We start from the raw sequence: 12,380 nt of genomic DNA, 5'->3' as shown, positions 1-12,380 counted from the left end.
CTTGGGAGGAAGTCTCTTGCAACATCTAACCTCACAAGTCCTAGAAGACAAAATCGGCCAGGTCTCACTGTGTCATGCTGTCTGCCTATAACCCACAGCTGTTAAGCCAGTTCCACAGACCTGGGTTCCCAGAGCCATTTTCCCAGCCTAGACAGAGGATTAAACACAGCCCCTTTTCACCTTTTTCCCAGACAAGAGAGTACTCTGTCATGAGGTTTCCGTCCTGTAACCCACATTGGCAGTGCCCCCCTGCTGGAAACCAGGGCTCAAGTGGGCTAAAATAAAACCCGGCTGCAAGAATGCAGGGTGGTTTCAAAGTACGTCGTGTGGGACTGATGTGAGGGGACAGGGAAGCTGCAGGTCACTTTCTAGGGCTTTTTCTCTTATTGGAGATGCTTTCCTTCTTAAAGCCTCCTCCAGTTTGGTTCTTAACACATCATCATCCTCAGCAATCCCGAACCTTGACCCGTGATCCCAAGTTGTGGTTCTTTTTTCACATTCCTGGAAAGGGCTTTCTATCTGTGACTCCTTTTTTCCGAGACGCGGGATGATCTTTTTCTCCTTTCATGGATTTCCGCTCTGATTAGTGTTTGTCTCGCTTGCTCCCACCTGTAGCCCCGACACCTAGCCCATGACTGATGCTCAGAACACATCTGGGGAATGAATGGAGGTTGCGTTCTGGCTTTGAACCAGCAGTGAGCTGGCAAGGTGGGACTGGGAGAGATGGCTCAGTGCCACCCCTAGTCTGGTTTGTCCAAATTTCCTAGGTGGGCTGCATGATTAAACCAGGGTGTAAATTAACCGTGGCTGACGGACGGAAGCCTGGACTGGGAGAGGTTTCCACGTGAATAGCCCTTTCAGTAGCAAATCCTAGAAACAATGGTGTTGAACTGGGATGTCCTGCCAGAAGCCTTTAGACTTCAGAGCTGTGGGAACAGAAGCCAGGAGAATAACAAAGGCAGGCTTTATCCCTTGCAAACTAGGCAGAAGCCTACCCAGTGAAGTCATTTCCCACTCTCTTCCCAGCCACCCTCCCTGCCCCATTTTGAGAAATTATTGTTCCATGGAATAATTTGACTTTTATGAACTGTAACACTGTTTAGCTCCAAAAAAGACAGTCTTCCCCTCTTCTTATTTTTACCCTTGGCTACAGTTTCAATTAAGGAAGCAGGTATTGTGGCTCTTTCTCAGAATATGAGTATCAGAAGCTACTGCTTGGGGGCCTCCCTGGTGGCACAGTGGTTATGAATCTGCCTGCCAATGCAGGGGACACGGGTCCAAGCCCTGGTCCGGGAAGATCCCACGTGCCACGGAGCACCTGAGCCCTCGTGCCACAACTGCTGAGCCTGTGCTCTGGAGCCCGCGAGCCACAACACTGAAGCCCGCGCGCCGAGAGCCCGTGCTCCACAAGAGAGGCCACCGCAGTGAGAGGCATGTACACCGCAGCGAAGAGTGGCCCCTGCTCACCACAACTAGAGAAAGCCTGCACGTAGCAACGAAGACCCAACACAGCCAAAAATAAATTAATTAATTAAAAAAAGAAAAGAAAAAGAAGCTACTGCTTGGATGGCCTTGTCTCTCCTTTCTGGAAAAGAACCTGTCGCAGGCAGAGAGCTGCTCCCTGCTTCCTGTAGTGCTTAGTCTGTTCTCAGTTGAAGATGCTGACTCTGACTCTTTAAATCCTACTCTCAAGCCAAAGGTTCCAGGGGACCTATAGTCGGAGTTTTGACTGGACACCTGGACAGAGTCTTATAGTCCGGACTGTTCTGGAAAATGGAGGCAATAGGGCCCATTATATCTCAGCCTCACTCCATCTCTGGGGTCCTTTTGCTTCTCTTTGGGAGAAAATGGGGTATCTTTCCAGGTTGGAACAGCAAAGAGATCTGATTTCCCCAAGGTTCATTGCTTGGTGGTGCTGGGGCTTATCAGAAGCTTCATTCATCCATCAAGTAGTTTTGGGGGTGCCTGCCTCAAGCCAAGCCCTGTTTTAAGTGCTGGGGACACCCAGGTAAATAAAAGAATTCTTCCCCTTCAGGAATGTCTTGGTCTGATCAATTTCACTGGGGCTTTTTGATTCACAAAGCTCTTATCTTACTTGACCTTCAAGACAACCGTGGTACAATTCTAATTATTCCATAATAATTCTAATTATATCACTGGGAGAAAATGGAGATTTGGGACAGTCACGGGTTCCATCCAAGGTCATACTCCAGCAGGTGGCAGAGGTGAAATTCAAACTCAGGGCTTTTAGCTCCAGACTGTGTCCTCTGAGTTATCACGCTGCCTCCCATAGTGACTGTCAAGGATTGATTACAGGACAAGAGTCAGCATTCAGAGCAAGGTGATGGTGTCGTTATCCTTGTCATTGGGTTTGTCCTAAGTGGGACTTTTTGACTCTGAGTTTCATGCTCTTTTCACTGTTCATTCATGCATTCAACAAACATTGAGCTGAGAACTCTAATGGGTGAGGCCCTGAGCTGTAGATATGACATAGACTGAATAAGACCGGAAAGGTTCCTGCCCTCATACAGCTTCTATTCCGGTTGGGGGAGACTGGCGTGGAACAGGTGAACAGATCATTAGATGAGGGAACTAAGAATGGCAATGAGGGCCTCAGAGGAAATAAATGGAGGAGTGAGTCACTGGATGTGTGGTCCCTTGAGATCAGGTGGTCCAGGAAGGCCTGACTGAGGAGGTGATGTGTGAGATGAAACCTAAAGAGGGAGTTCGAGTCAGCATGGCGATGAGCAGAGTTGCCACAGAAAGAACATTCCAGAAGGATGGAGTCATGAGTGCTAGGACCCTAAGGTGGGCATGGGCTTGATGTGTCTGAGGGATCATAGGGTCATTACAGTTGGAGAGTAAGGAGGGACAAGGAGAATTTGTGAGGAGACCTTGTGGGAACTGGATCACCTTGGATGCTGTTAAGGAGTTTTAAATTTTTTTTAAAATTTATTTTATTTATTTATTTTTGGCTGCACTGGGTCTTCGTTGCTGCATGCGGGCTTTCTCTACTTGCAGCGAGCGGGGGCTACTCTTCGTTGTGGTGCGCGGGCTTCTCATGGCGGTGGCTTCTCTTGTTGTGGAGCACGGGCTCTAGGCACGAGGGCTTCAGTAGTTGTGGCACGAGGGCTCAGTAGTTGTGGCTTGCAGGCTCTAGAGTGCAGGCTCAGTAGTTGAGGCGCACGGGCTTAGTTGCTCCGTGGCATGTGAGATCCTCCCGGACCAGGGCTTGAACCTGAGTTCCCTGGGTTGGCAGGTGGATTCTTAACCACTGCACCAGCAGCAAAGTCCCAAGGAATTTAAATTTTTTTCTGAGGACAGTAGGAAACCATAGATCAGTGCTTTCCCACTGAGATATAATATGAGCCTCATATATCATTAAAAATTTTCTAATAGCCGCATTAAAAAAGAGTTATAAAAAGGTAAACTATATTTAACCCCATATATCTGAAATGGTGTCATATCCACTTGTGAATGATGTAAAACATTATTGAGATGTTGTATATTCTTTTTCTGTGCTACATCTTTGAAACCTGGTACGTATTTTATACTTACAGGGCGTCCCAGCTAAGGTCAGCTACTTTGCAAACGCTTAATAGCCGTGCGTGGCCAGTGGCTACCATACTGGACAGGGTGTTATAGAGCTTTAAGTAGGGGAGTGGCAGTATCTGATTTGCTAGTTAACTCACAGCAAGGACACCCAGGAGTTTCTAATAGAAACTCAGTTGGTAACTAACAACCTCTGATTATCAGAGTGTGAGGCTGAGAGGCTGGGAACCCACAACTGAGTTTCTGGCCTCCTATGTGTGTTTCAAGCATTGAGCTGGGAGGGAAAAGTGATTTCCTCAAAGTAAGAGAGCTAGAAAGAGGCCAAGCAAAACCTGGAACCCAGATCTTTTAGTTCCATGCCAATTTAGAAAATCCCCAATCATCATGGCTCACAAAGATGATGTTTTTACTGTTATAATGTAGCAAATGTGGCTTAGTTGTTTTAATATGCAAACACGCACGGTGGCTTCTATTTGGTTATGATTTTCGTTAACATATTGTTTTCATTAAAAACACCGAACACTTAAGAGTAGGTAGATATCAATAATCCGTGAACCACATAGTATATTTTAATGTGTATTAATTGATATAAATATACCATGAACTGCATCATATATTTTCATGTGTATCAGCTTGGACCATCATTTGTACCATATATATGTGAGTTGTTCACGACTTGAATTTTTTGGTTTCTTTCCTGCCATGCTTACAGTAACTTTAATTTTAGAATAACTATGTAATCTTCTCCAGATTTTTGGATGGACTGACTCCTAGATCAAGAAAGGCTTTGCCTGTAAGGCCAAAGCATCTGGATGAAAACAAAACATGATTCTTGGACCCAGCTATCCTCCTGCCTTAGAGCCTGTCTTTGACAGGGACAGTGAAACGCACAAGAAGATCTGTCCATTGCAAAGGAGCACTGGGTCACGAGTCCAGAGCCCCGCATTTGATTCTAGCTCTGCTGAAAGCGGTGTAGCTGCTGTCATCCACAAGGCCACTTGCAACTCAAATTTGTCATTAGTTACTGGGAGCACGTGATCAATTTCCTCTGAACATCAGACATGTATTGCGCCTGATGGTGCGATGGAGCCATTCCCTTCTTTGCCAGGTTGACGAGGAAGTGGAAGGAGCACGAGATTGAGACCCAGAAAATCTCCGTGTGTGTTTCAGCTTCATCACGGGCGTGAGCTCAGTGATTTGGGCAATATATTTAAGAGTGTCTGAGTCCTTGAAAAAAATGAGGATAACAATATTTATTCCTCTTGCCGTACAAGGCATATCTGTACGTTCATCTATAACTATCTGTAGTATCAGAATTCTAAGATGCTGTCCAATGACCCAGGCCCTTATATAATCCCTTCCCCGTGAGTGTGGGTGGTACCTCTTAACTTGCTTCTAACGAACAGAATGTGGCAAAGGTGATGGGATTCCACTCCTGTGATGATGTTGAGTCTTATGGCCACAGCGAAGGGATTTTGCAGATGTAATTAAGGTCCCTAATAGGGAGACTATCCTGTGTGGGCCTGACCTAATCAGGTGAGCTGTTCACAGGAGGAGCCAGAAGTCAGAGACAGAGGAAATCTCTACCTCTGTCCTGCTGGCCTTAAAGAAATGCGCTGCCACGAGTTCCACGTCTGTAAGGAGGTGAATTCTGCCAACAACCACGCGGCAGGATGATAAACGAGTACCGTTGTAAGTTGCTAAGTTCGTGGTGTATTGAAAACCAACATACTATCACCCTCTTCGCTCTTGGATATGGTTAAAAGATTTACTTCTCTGCTACTTCCTGGGGAGATGATGTTTGGTACCTATTTTTAAAAGAAATACATCTGCTCCCCTCAATTCTTTTTTTTTTTTTTTTTTTTGTGGTACGCGGGCCTCTCACTGTCGCGGCCTCTCGCGTTGCGGAGCACAGGCTCTGGACGCGCAGGCTCAGCGGCCATGGCTCACAGGCCCAGTCGCTTCGCGGCATATGGGATCTTCCCGGACCGGGGCACGGGCCCGCGTCCCCTGCATCGGCAGGCGGACTCACAACCACTGCGCCACCAGGGAAGCCCACCTCAATTCTTAACGCTTCCTGGGGCAGGAAGTTACATGAGTGTGGCCTTTGGAAAGCAGCATTTACTCTTACCAACGAGAACTTTCTAGGTATGGTCCTGGCGGACTGAACCTTTTCCACATATAATTTCCATAGGTGTAGTATTTACTGCTACCTTCCGTCTATCCATCCTCGCTGTGTGCGCGCGTGCGTGTGCGTGCGCGTGTGCGTGCGCATGCGTACGTTTGTGTGCTCGCACGTGTATTTGCGTGCGCGCGCGCGCATGCGTTTATGTGCGCAGATGCGTTTGCGTGCGCACGCACGCATGTGTCTGCGTGGTAGGAAGGAAGTGAACAGGTGCTCGGTGTTTTTTCTGTGCCCGTCAGCGTTTTATGTGGTTAAGCTTTAAGACCACCCCAGGTGGTAGCTATTGTTAATCCCATTTACAAATGAGAAAATGAAGCTCTGCTGTGTTATGTGAGCTGCTCAAGCCTCAGGGCTAGTTGGGATCCACACCCAACACGGATCATTGAGGAGATGCCCGGCTTCGGGGTAAGGGCTCGGCCTGGACGATGGCGTAGAGATAGGACTCCTGACAGCTGGGGCTCATTTTGGATGTTCCCTGTGACCCCTCCAGAGCCCCTTTTCCTGTCGCCTCCAGCTCTGGGCCTGGGAGGCCGACCCGCGTTCTTCATGCACAGCTCAGCCAGCGCAGGAGGCCCCGGTTCGAGATTAGAGGTGGGTGTCTTAAATCTCCCCGCTTCTTCCCTATTGGCCTGGGTTTTGGAGGTGGTCGTGTTACTCCACCTGCAACCACAGCTCCTGTCAGCCTGGGGACAGCTCTCTCCCTCTGCCCCTTCAGGCTGGGCGTGGTCCCTGCCTCCTGTGGTCGCTGGCCCCGGGATGCTTGCTTCTCCCAAGTGGGTTCATGGAACGGTGCTATTTTCTCCCTCGTTGATTTGCCCTTTCGTTAAACCCCCTTCAGTTCCCCCTTCGAGTGTTTCCAGCTAGCCCCCTGACCCAGAAGCTAAAGTGGGCTTTAGAGAGGACCCCTTCCCTAGGTTGTGGTGATACGGGCTGCCCTGTGGTCTCCCACGTTGTCGTTTTGGCTCTTGGCATGTGAGTTAGTTAAAAGAATCTGAGGCTTAGCGATTAATTAGAATAGGAAAACCAGATAGAGATGCTAGGAAAGGCAAGACAGAAACTTGGCAGCCTTCTCTTGGGCAGCTCTGCCGGCTGCTTGTGAGTCTCGAGGAGAAGACTGACCGTGGAGTGTCTTCGGCTAGTGATGGTGACTTGAGGTCTCTCCCTCCCTTGTGCTTCGGTCCCCTGGTTTCTGAAAATGGCTTGAGGAGTGAATGCGGGGCTGTGTGCAGCAGCTGGGTCTGGGCCCCGATGGCCCTTCCAAACGTGAAGCATTCCCGTGCCAGGCCCCAGCGAACAGGGTGCTCGTCTTGAGTATTTGAGGATGAGGCTTGCGCATGAGACACTGGGGAACCTGGAGCAATTTGCCGAGTTGGACCCTCTTCCTAAACTGGAGTCACTGGAATTTGCTGACCTGCGTGGAGTTGGCAACCAAGCGGTAGGTAGCAAAATATTGATGCTTGTGTGTGGCCTGGCACACTGGCCCAGGGTGTTGATATGACTCACTAAGGATTAAGGGGCAAACGTGCAGCTCTGAGTTCCTAGCCTGAGAATGATTGTGATCTTGGGGGTAGGGGGGTCCTGGGAGGGTGGACGAGCTTGCAGGGGGTGGGGTGGAGGATTTACAGTGGCATATCCAAGGGGGAATTCCCAGCTTCGAGGGATGTGCGCAAGATAATTGGTCCAAGTGCCCTTTCTGAGCTCGCATCAGCACAGCTCTGCCAGGCTCTGTCCCTGAGCGATTTCACTGCATCCTCCCAACACCTTCCTGAGACGGTGGTCTTGTCCCCCTTTTTCAGTAGAGCAAACTGAGCCCTAGGGACGTTACATAATTTTCCTGAGGTCACATAGCTGGTTGCAGAGCCTGAAATTGGACCCACATGTGTCAAACTCCAAAGATGGTATGAATAAAAACTACAGAACAACAGCTAAAGCAACAGCAACCATTTCTTGGGCTGTTCTCCATGTGTCAGGCTAAGTTCATCACATTTAATTCCTACGGTGTAGGGTCTGAATCCCTAGCATAGACATAAAAAGCATTTCAGCCCTCTGTGCCCACAACACACACTTAAAACCTGTGGTCCAGTTGTAGGTAACCCTCAACAAGCTAATTATCGCAACTGTTTAGAATAAAATCTATTTGAGAATAACTTTAACGCCCCAGATAATGGGGAAAATCAGGCCTGTTCGACCCATCGTGAAATCTCTAATGAGCGAGAGGTCGGGGGGAGCCTTGTAGCACCGCGGTTTCCCAGGAGAACTTAAGGAACAGAGAGGAGATAAAAATCAGTATAGTTAAAGTAGTCATTAACATCCTTTCTCATCATCGTGTTTTCCATTCTGTCTGCCATGTTGGCATTTTAATTTTCCAAAGCCTTGTGAACCTGTGTTACCTGGTAACATCTCCTCATGGGATGTTGAAATCATTCTGTACTCTGGAAAAAAATGGTGACGGTGCTTTTATGTTACCTTTGAGGGCAAAGTTGACACATGTGGGTTTCGTTCAGATTGAAATGCCTGACGTCCTGTCTATGAACCTGCATTATTGGCAATTTGGAACCAGTTTTGTAGCTTGGGCTGTAGGCCAAAATTAGACTGAATTGTGAAGGAGGTGATTTCTGGTTTGATCCATTTCGTGTTTCTTGTCTTTCCTCAGTGATTATAAATTAACTTGTCTGAGCAGCCCGTTCTGACCTGCTCCCTGTGTCTTATTCTACGCTGCAGACTTATCATTCCTTTTCTGCCCTTCACAGCCTACCTGTCCTCAGTGCCATGCTCTCAGGGCTCTGCTCAGTCATCCCCTCCCTGGGTTCAGCATGTACTTTGGAGAAAAGAGGGATGGTTTTGAAATCAGGCATATCTGAGTTTGAACCAACTATTAGCGATGCAGCGTGGGCAAATGAACTTCTCTCTTAGATTGTTCTAGCTGTAAGATGGAAATGAGGAGCCCCACTTCAAGAGGGTGGTACCCAGCTTTAGTAAGGGAACGTACCCAATCCATTGCAAACAGTACAATGTACTGTTGTACAATGTACAATCCCAAGATTCCTGTCTCTTCTAACATCCACCCAATTCTTCCTTGTTTATCACAAGTAGGGTCAGCATAATGGTTCCCCATGATTGCTTCCTCTGTCCTGAGACAGATGAAACTACTGCTATGGACCGGTTCTGCAAAGATTGTTTTACTTGCATGCCTGCGGCAGATGGTGGTCGGGCGCACACAAGGGTGACATTGTCAGATGCTTAGTGAGCATTTCCCCAGAGCCAACAGAGGGACTGGGAGTTGGACAGGACCTCCAAGGTACCCCGTCCCCACTTCTGTGGCACCCACGAGGGTGTTTCCTGCTGTGTGCTTGAATGCTTTCCGTGTCCAAGAGCTCATTCGCTGACCAGAGAGTTCCAGCAGTTTTGGACAGCGCTCACTGTTAGGAGGGGCTTGGTTACCTTGGGCTGACATCTGCCTTCCAGGATGTCACCCATCTGTTCTTTCCAGCCTTTGGAATCTCTTTGGAGGGCTCTCCTTTTCTCACGTGTTGACGGTTGATCTAGTAGAAAACTGTGGTCCTGTGTTCAGTTCTTCCCCTTCTCCCCTCCAGATTTTAGGTACCACTTTATCCTGCCTGAGTTTCATCCCACCCTTCTATTCCACTTTGTCGGCGGTCACCCTTCCCTCCTATCTCGGTGGGCTGTGGTGCAGCCTCTAGAGGGGTAGGTGCACCAGCTTTGATATTAGACAGATTCGGGTCAAATCCCTGCTTGGGCACCTACTGGGAGCCTCAGTTTACCTATCTGTAAAATGGAAACAATAATACCAATCTTACAGTACTGCCACGCAGGTTAAATGTGCTGATGTCTAGAAAGCATGCTGTCTAGCGCCTGGCATGGAGAAGGTGTTTGATACCTGGTGGCTATGTAATTATTATTTAATTATTATGCAGTTACTGTTTGCTTAGTTTCAGGTAGGTAGTCATCATGCTTCATTCACTTAAAATCTTCCCAGGGCCCCTTAAGGTTTTGCTCAGCCTGGATGTGGGGGTCCTTTCCTCCATCACAGCAGGAAAATGGCCTTAAGTAAGTGTTTCAGTTATTTCGTTACAATCACAGATTCTCAGGAGGATAGGATAGTCAAAGTACCATCCAATGGTCATTTTCAGTCTGTTAGTTTGAGGCAGGTTATCATTTAAAAACAATTTGCATCTTCTCTGGCTAACTGTGTATGTCCTGAGAGGCCCTCTGGGAATGCAGCACAACGTCCAGACGTCCGTGGGCAGAATTCCAGAGCTTCTGAAAGATGAGCGTGTCCTGTGGCTGATGGACAAGGTGTGAAGACACCAAACCCCCCCGATGGAGTCCAGCAAGGCCTTGCCCCTGAGCTGCCTTTCTGGAAAGACTGGATGAGTTCACCCAGAAGAAGGGGTGGGCGATTTCAGGGAAGATTCTTCGTTTTCAGAAATTAGTCACTGAAAGATCTGGGGCCTGCTTCCTCTTGATTCTCCCAGTTGTTCTCACAGCCCAAGACAACATCGTTTGGCCATGATGTCATCTGACACAGATAGACACGCCGAGGCCAGACGCTGTCAAGCAGATCCCGGGTTATGATGGAGTGGGGGAGGGATGTGCAGTTTGAGGGCCACATGAGTGTGGAGTGAGTAATGTTTTCCAGTAGGGTATTATCACCCGTCCCATCACTGATAGCGGGGAGGAAGAATTGGACTCCTTAAGATACTGAAAACCAACTATTTTATATCCCCCCAAAGATCCTACTTGTCCAAGTTAAAATCCTGTATTTAGTAGTCTTGTGTTTTGTCATGCTAGGAAGTATTTTCAGATCATCCGTTGAATGTAGATGATTAATTTCAGTCATTCATCTGTTCATTCATTCATTCAGTCACTCAGTGGGTCATTCAGTCTTTTGGTCTGCGGTTCATTTGGTCACGTGGTCTCATTCCATGGATCCATTGATTTTGCAGTCTTTCAGTCATTCGACAAACAACCATTGCACATCTCTTTCTGTACCGAAAGCTCTGCTGGGTGTGGGGCATGCAGCAATGATGAAAAAAATTCACAGGATCTACTGTCCTGGGGAAGACAGATGTTAAACAAGCAATTACAGCAAAAGGTGATGAATGGGGATCATGGCGATAGGAAAAACATGGGCCCCGAGGGGAAGAAGATCAGTTTGGCTGGATATTACAGTTCCCTATTACCTAAAACATCAGATTCCAGTGGCTTAACTTCCAGGGTGTCTAAATAAATGACTCCAGACAGTCCTCCGTTAGAAAGAATCAGAGCTCACATTTATGAAACTCTTGGTATGTGGCCAGGTACTGAGCGAAGTCCTTTACAAAGATGGTCATACTTAATCCTCCCAATAACTCTGAGTTAGGAACTCTAATTATCCCCATTTCACAGATGAGGAAGCTGAGGCTCAAAGAGGATTAGCAACTTGTCTGTAGTTGCACAGAGTGAAGTGACAGAGCCAGGATTGAACCTTGTTCTGTCTGCTCCCAGAGCTCATGGTGATAACCATAGATGCTTTTTTCCTCCCTGTGCCCAGGAACTGGGAAACCTGTAACAAAGGCACAGAGAACTCAAGGCAAAGAGAGCCTCTGGACCTTCCTAGCTTACTTCCAAAGAGCCAAGCGGTCTGCAATGAGGCTGGCAGCCCACGGGAACAAGAGCAAGAACTTGGGGTGACCAGGTCAGAGGGCATCTTGGTGTGAGCTGTGTTCCTGCCTCCCAGAAGGCATGAGAACGCTTTGAGGGAAGCTACATGTAAGAGTAGAAAGACCTTAGGCAGTGCACCCCAGAAATAACTCAATGTTATGCTCATACGTGCATTTTAAGTGTAGCTAGAGTAATACAAACTGAGTTAAGAACCTACTGCCCACATGACATCTTTATTTGGTTGTAAAGCACTCCGTTATACGCACTCGCTTTCCTTTTCGATGATCAGAAAAAGAAAATGAGTCAGTCATTTTTGCATAAATAGGTCCTCTATTTCAAAAGAAAATAGTTTTCTTAGAGAACATAGCCTTCTTTCTATTTTTTCTCTCTCCTTATGTCCCCTCGTCCAGTTCAGTAATAAATATCTTCCGTCCAGATGTTAGATGACTGTGAGCTAATTTGGAAATCTTCATGCTTAATTTAGAAGTGATTCATCTGCACATCGAGTAGTACCTAAGTTTGGCCCGGGATGGCGATAGTTGTAGCAGTGGTGGTGATTCAGGCTTGCCAGTGAGTGGTCAGCCTTCTATCACTCGAGATGTGACTGAACTGCTGTGATGACTCAGCTTGAGTCTGTACAGTTGTGAATATGATGGTGAGCGCGCTCAGCAGCTTCTCTTGGTGTCGCCCACGTGGTCTGAGCTGACTCTGTGCTCACAGGGGCATATTCTCAATGGAGGCATGAGTGACTCATGTTTCCTCGTGTCTCCCTGTCCTTTCTGTTCGGTGTCTGCAGTTACCACAGGCTTAGTTCATCCATCATCCCTTCCCCAAAGGGATTCTTTTACCCGATGTCTCATTATCATGAAAGATGGTCCATCATTAGAGAGGGATAAATTTGGAGTCTGAGATTAACAGATACACACTACTGTATATGAAAGAGATAAACAACAAGGACCTACTGTATAGCACAGGGAAC

The sequence above is a fragment of the Stenella coeruleoalba genome (genome assembly GCF_951394435.1).
Source record: "Stenella coeruleoalba genome assembly, chromosome: 10".
Lineage (NCBI taxonomy): Eukaryota > Metazoa > Chordata > Mammalia > Artiodactyla > Delphinidae > Stenella > Stenella coeruleoalba.
Note: the sequence above shows the minus strand (reverse complement) of the source record.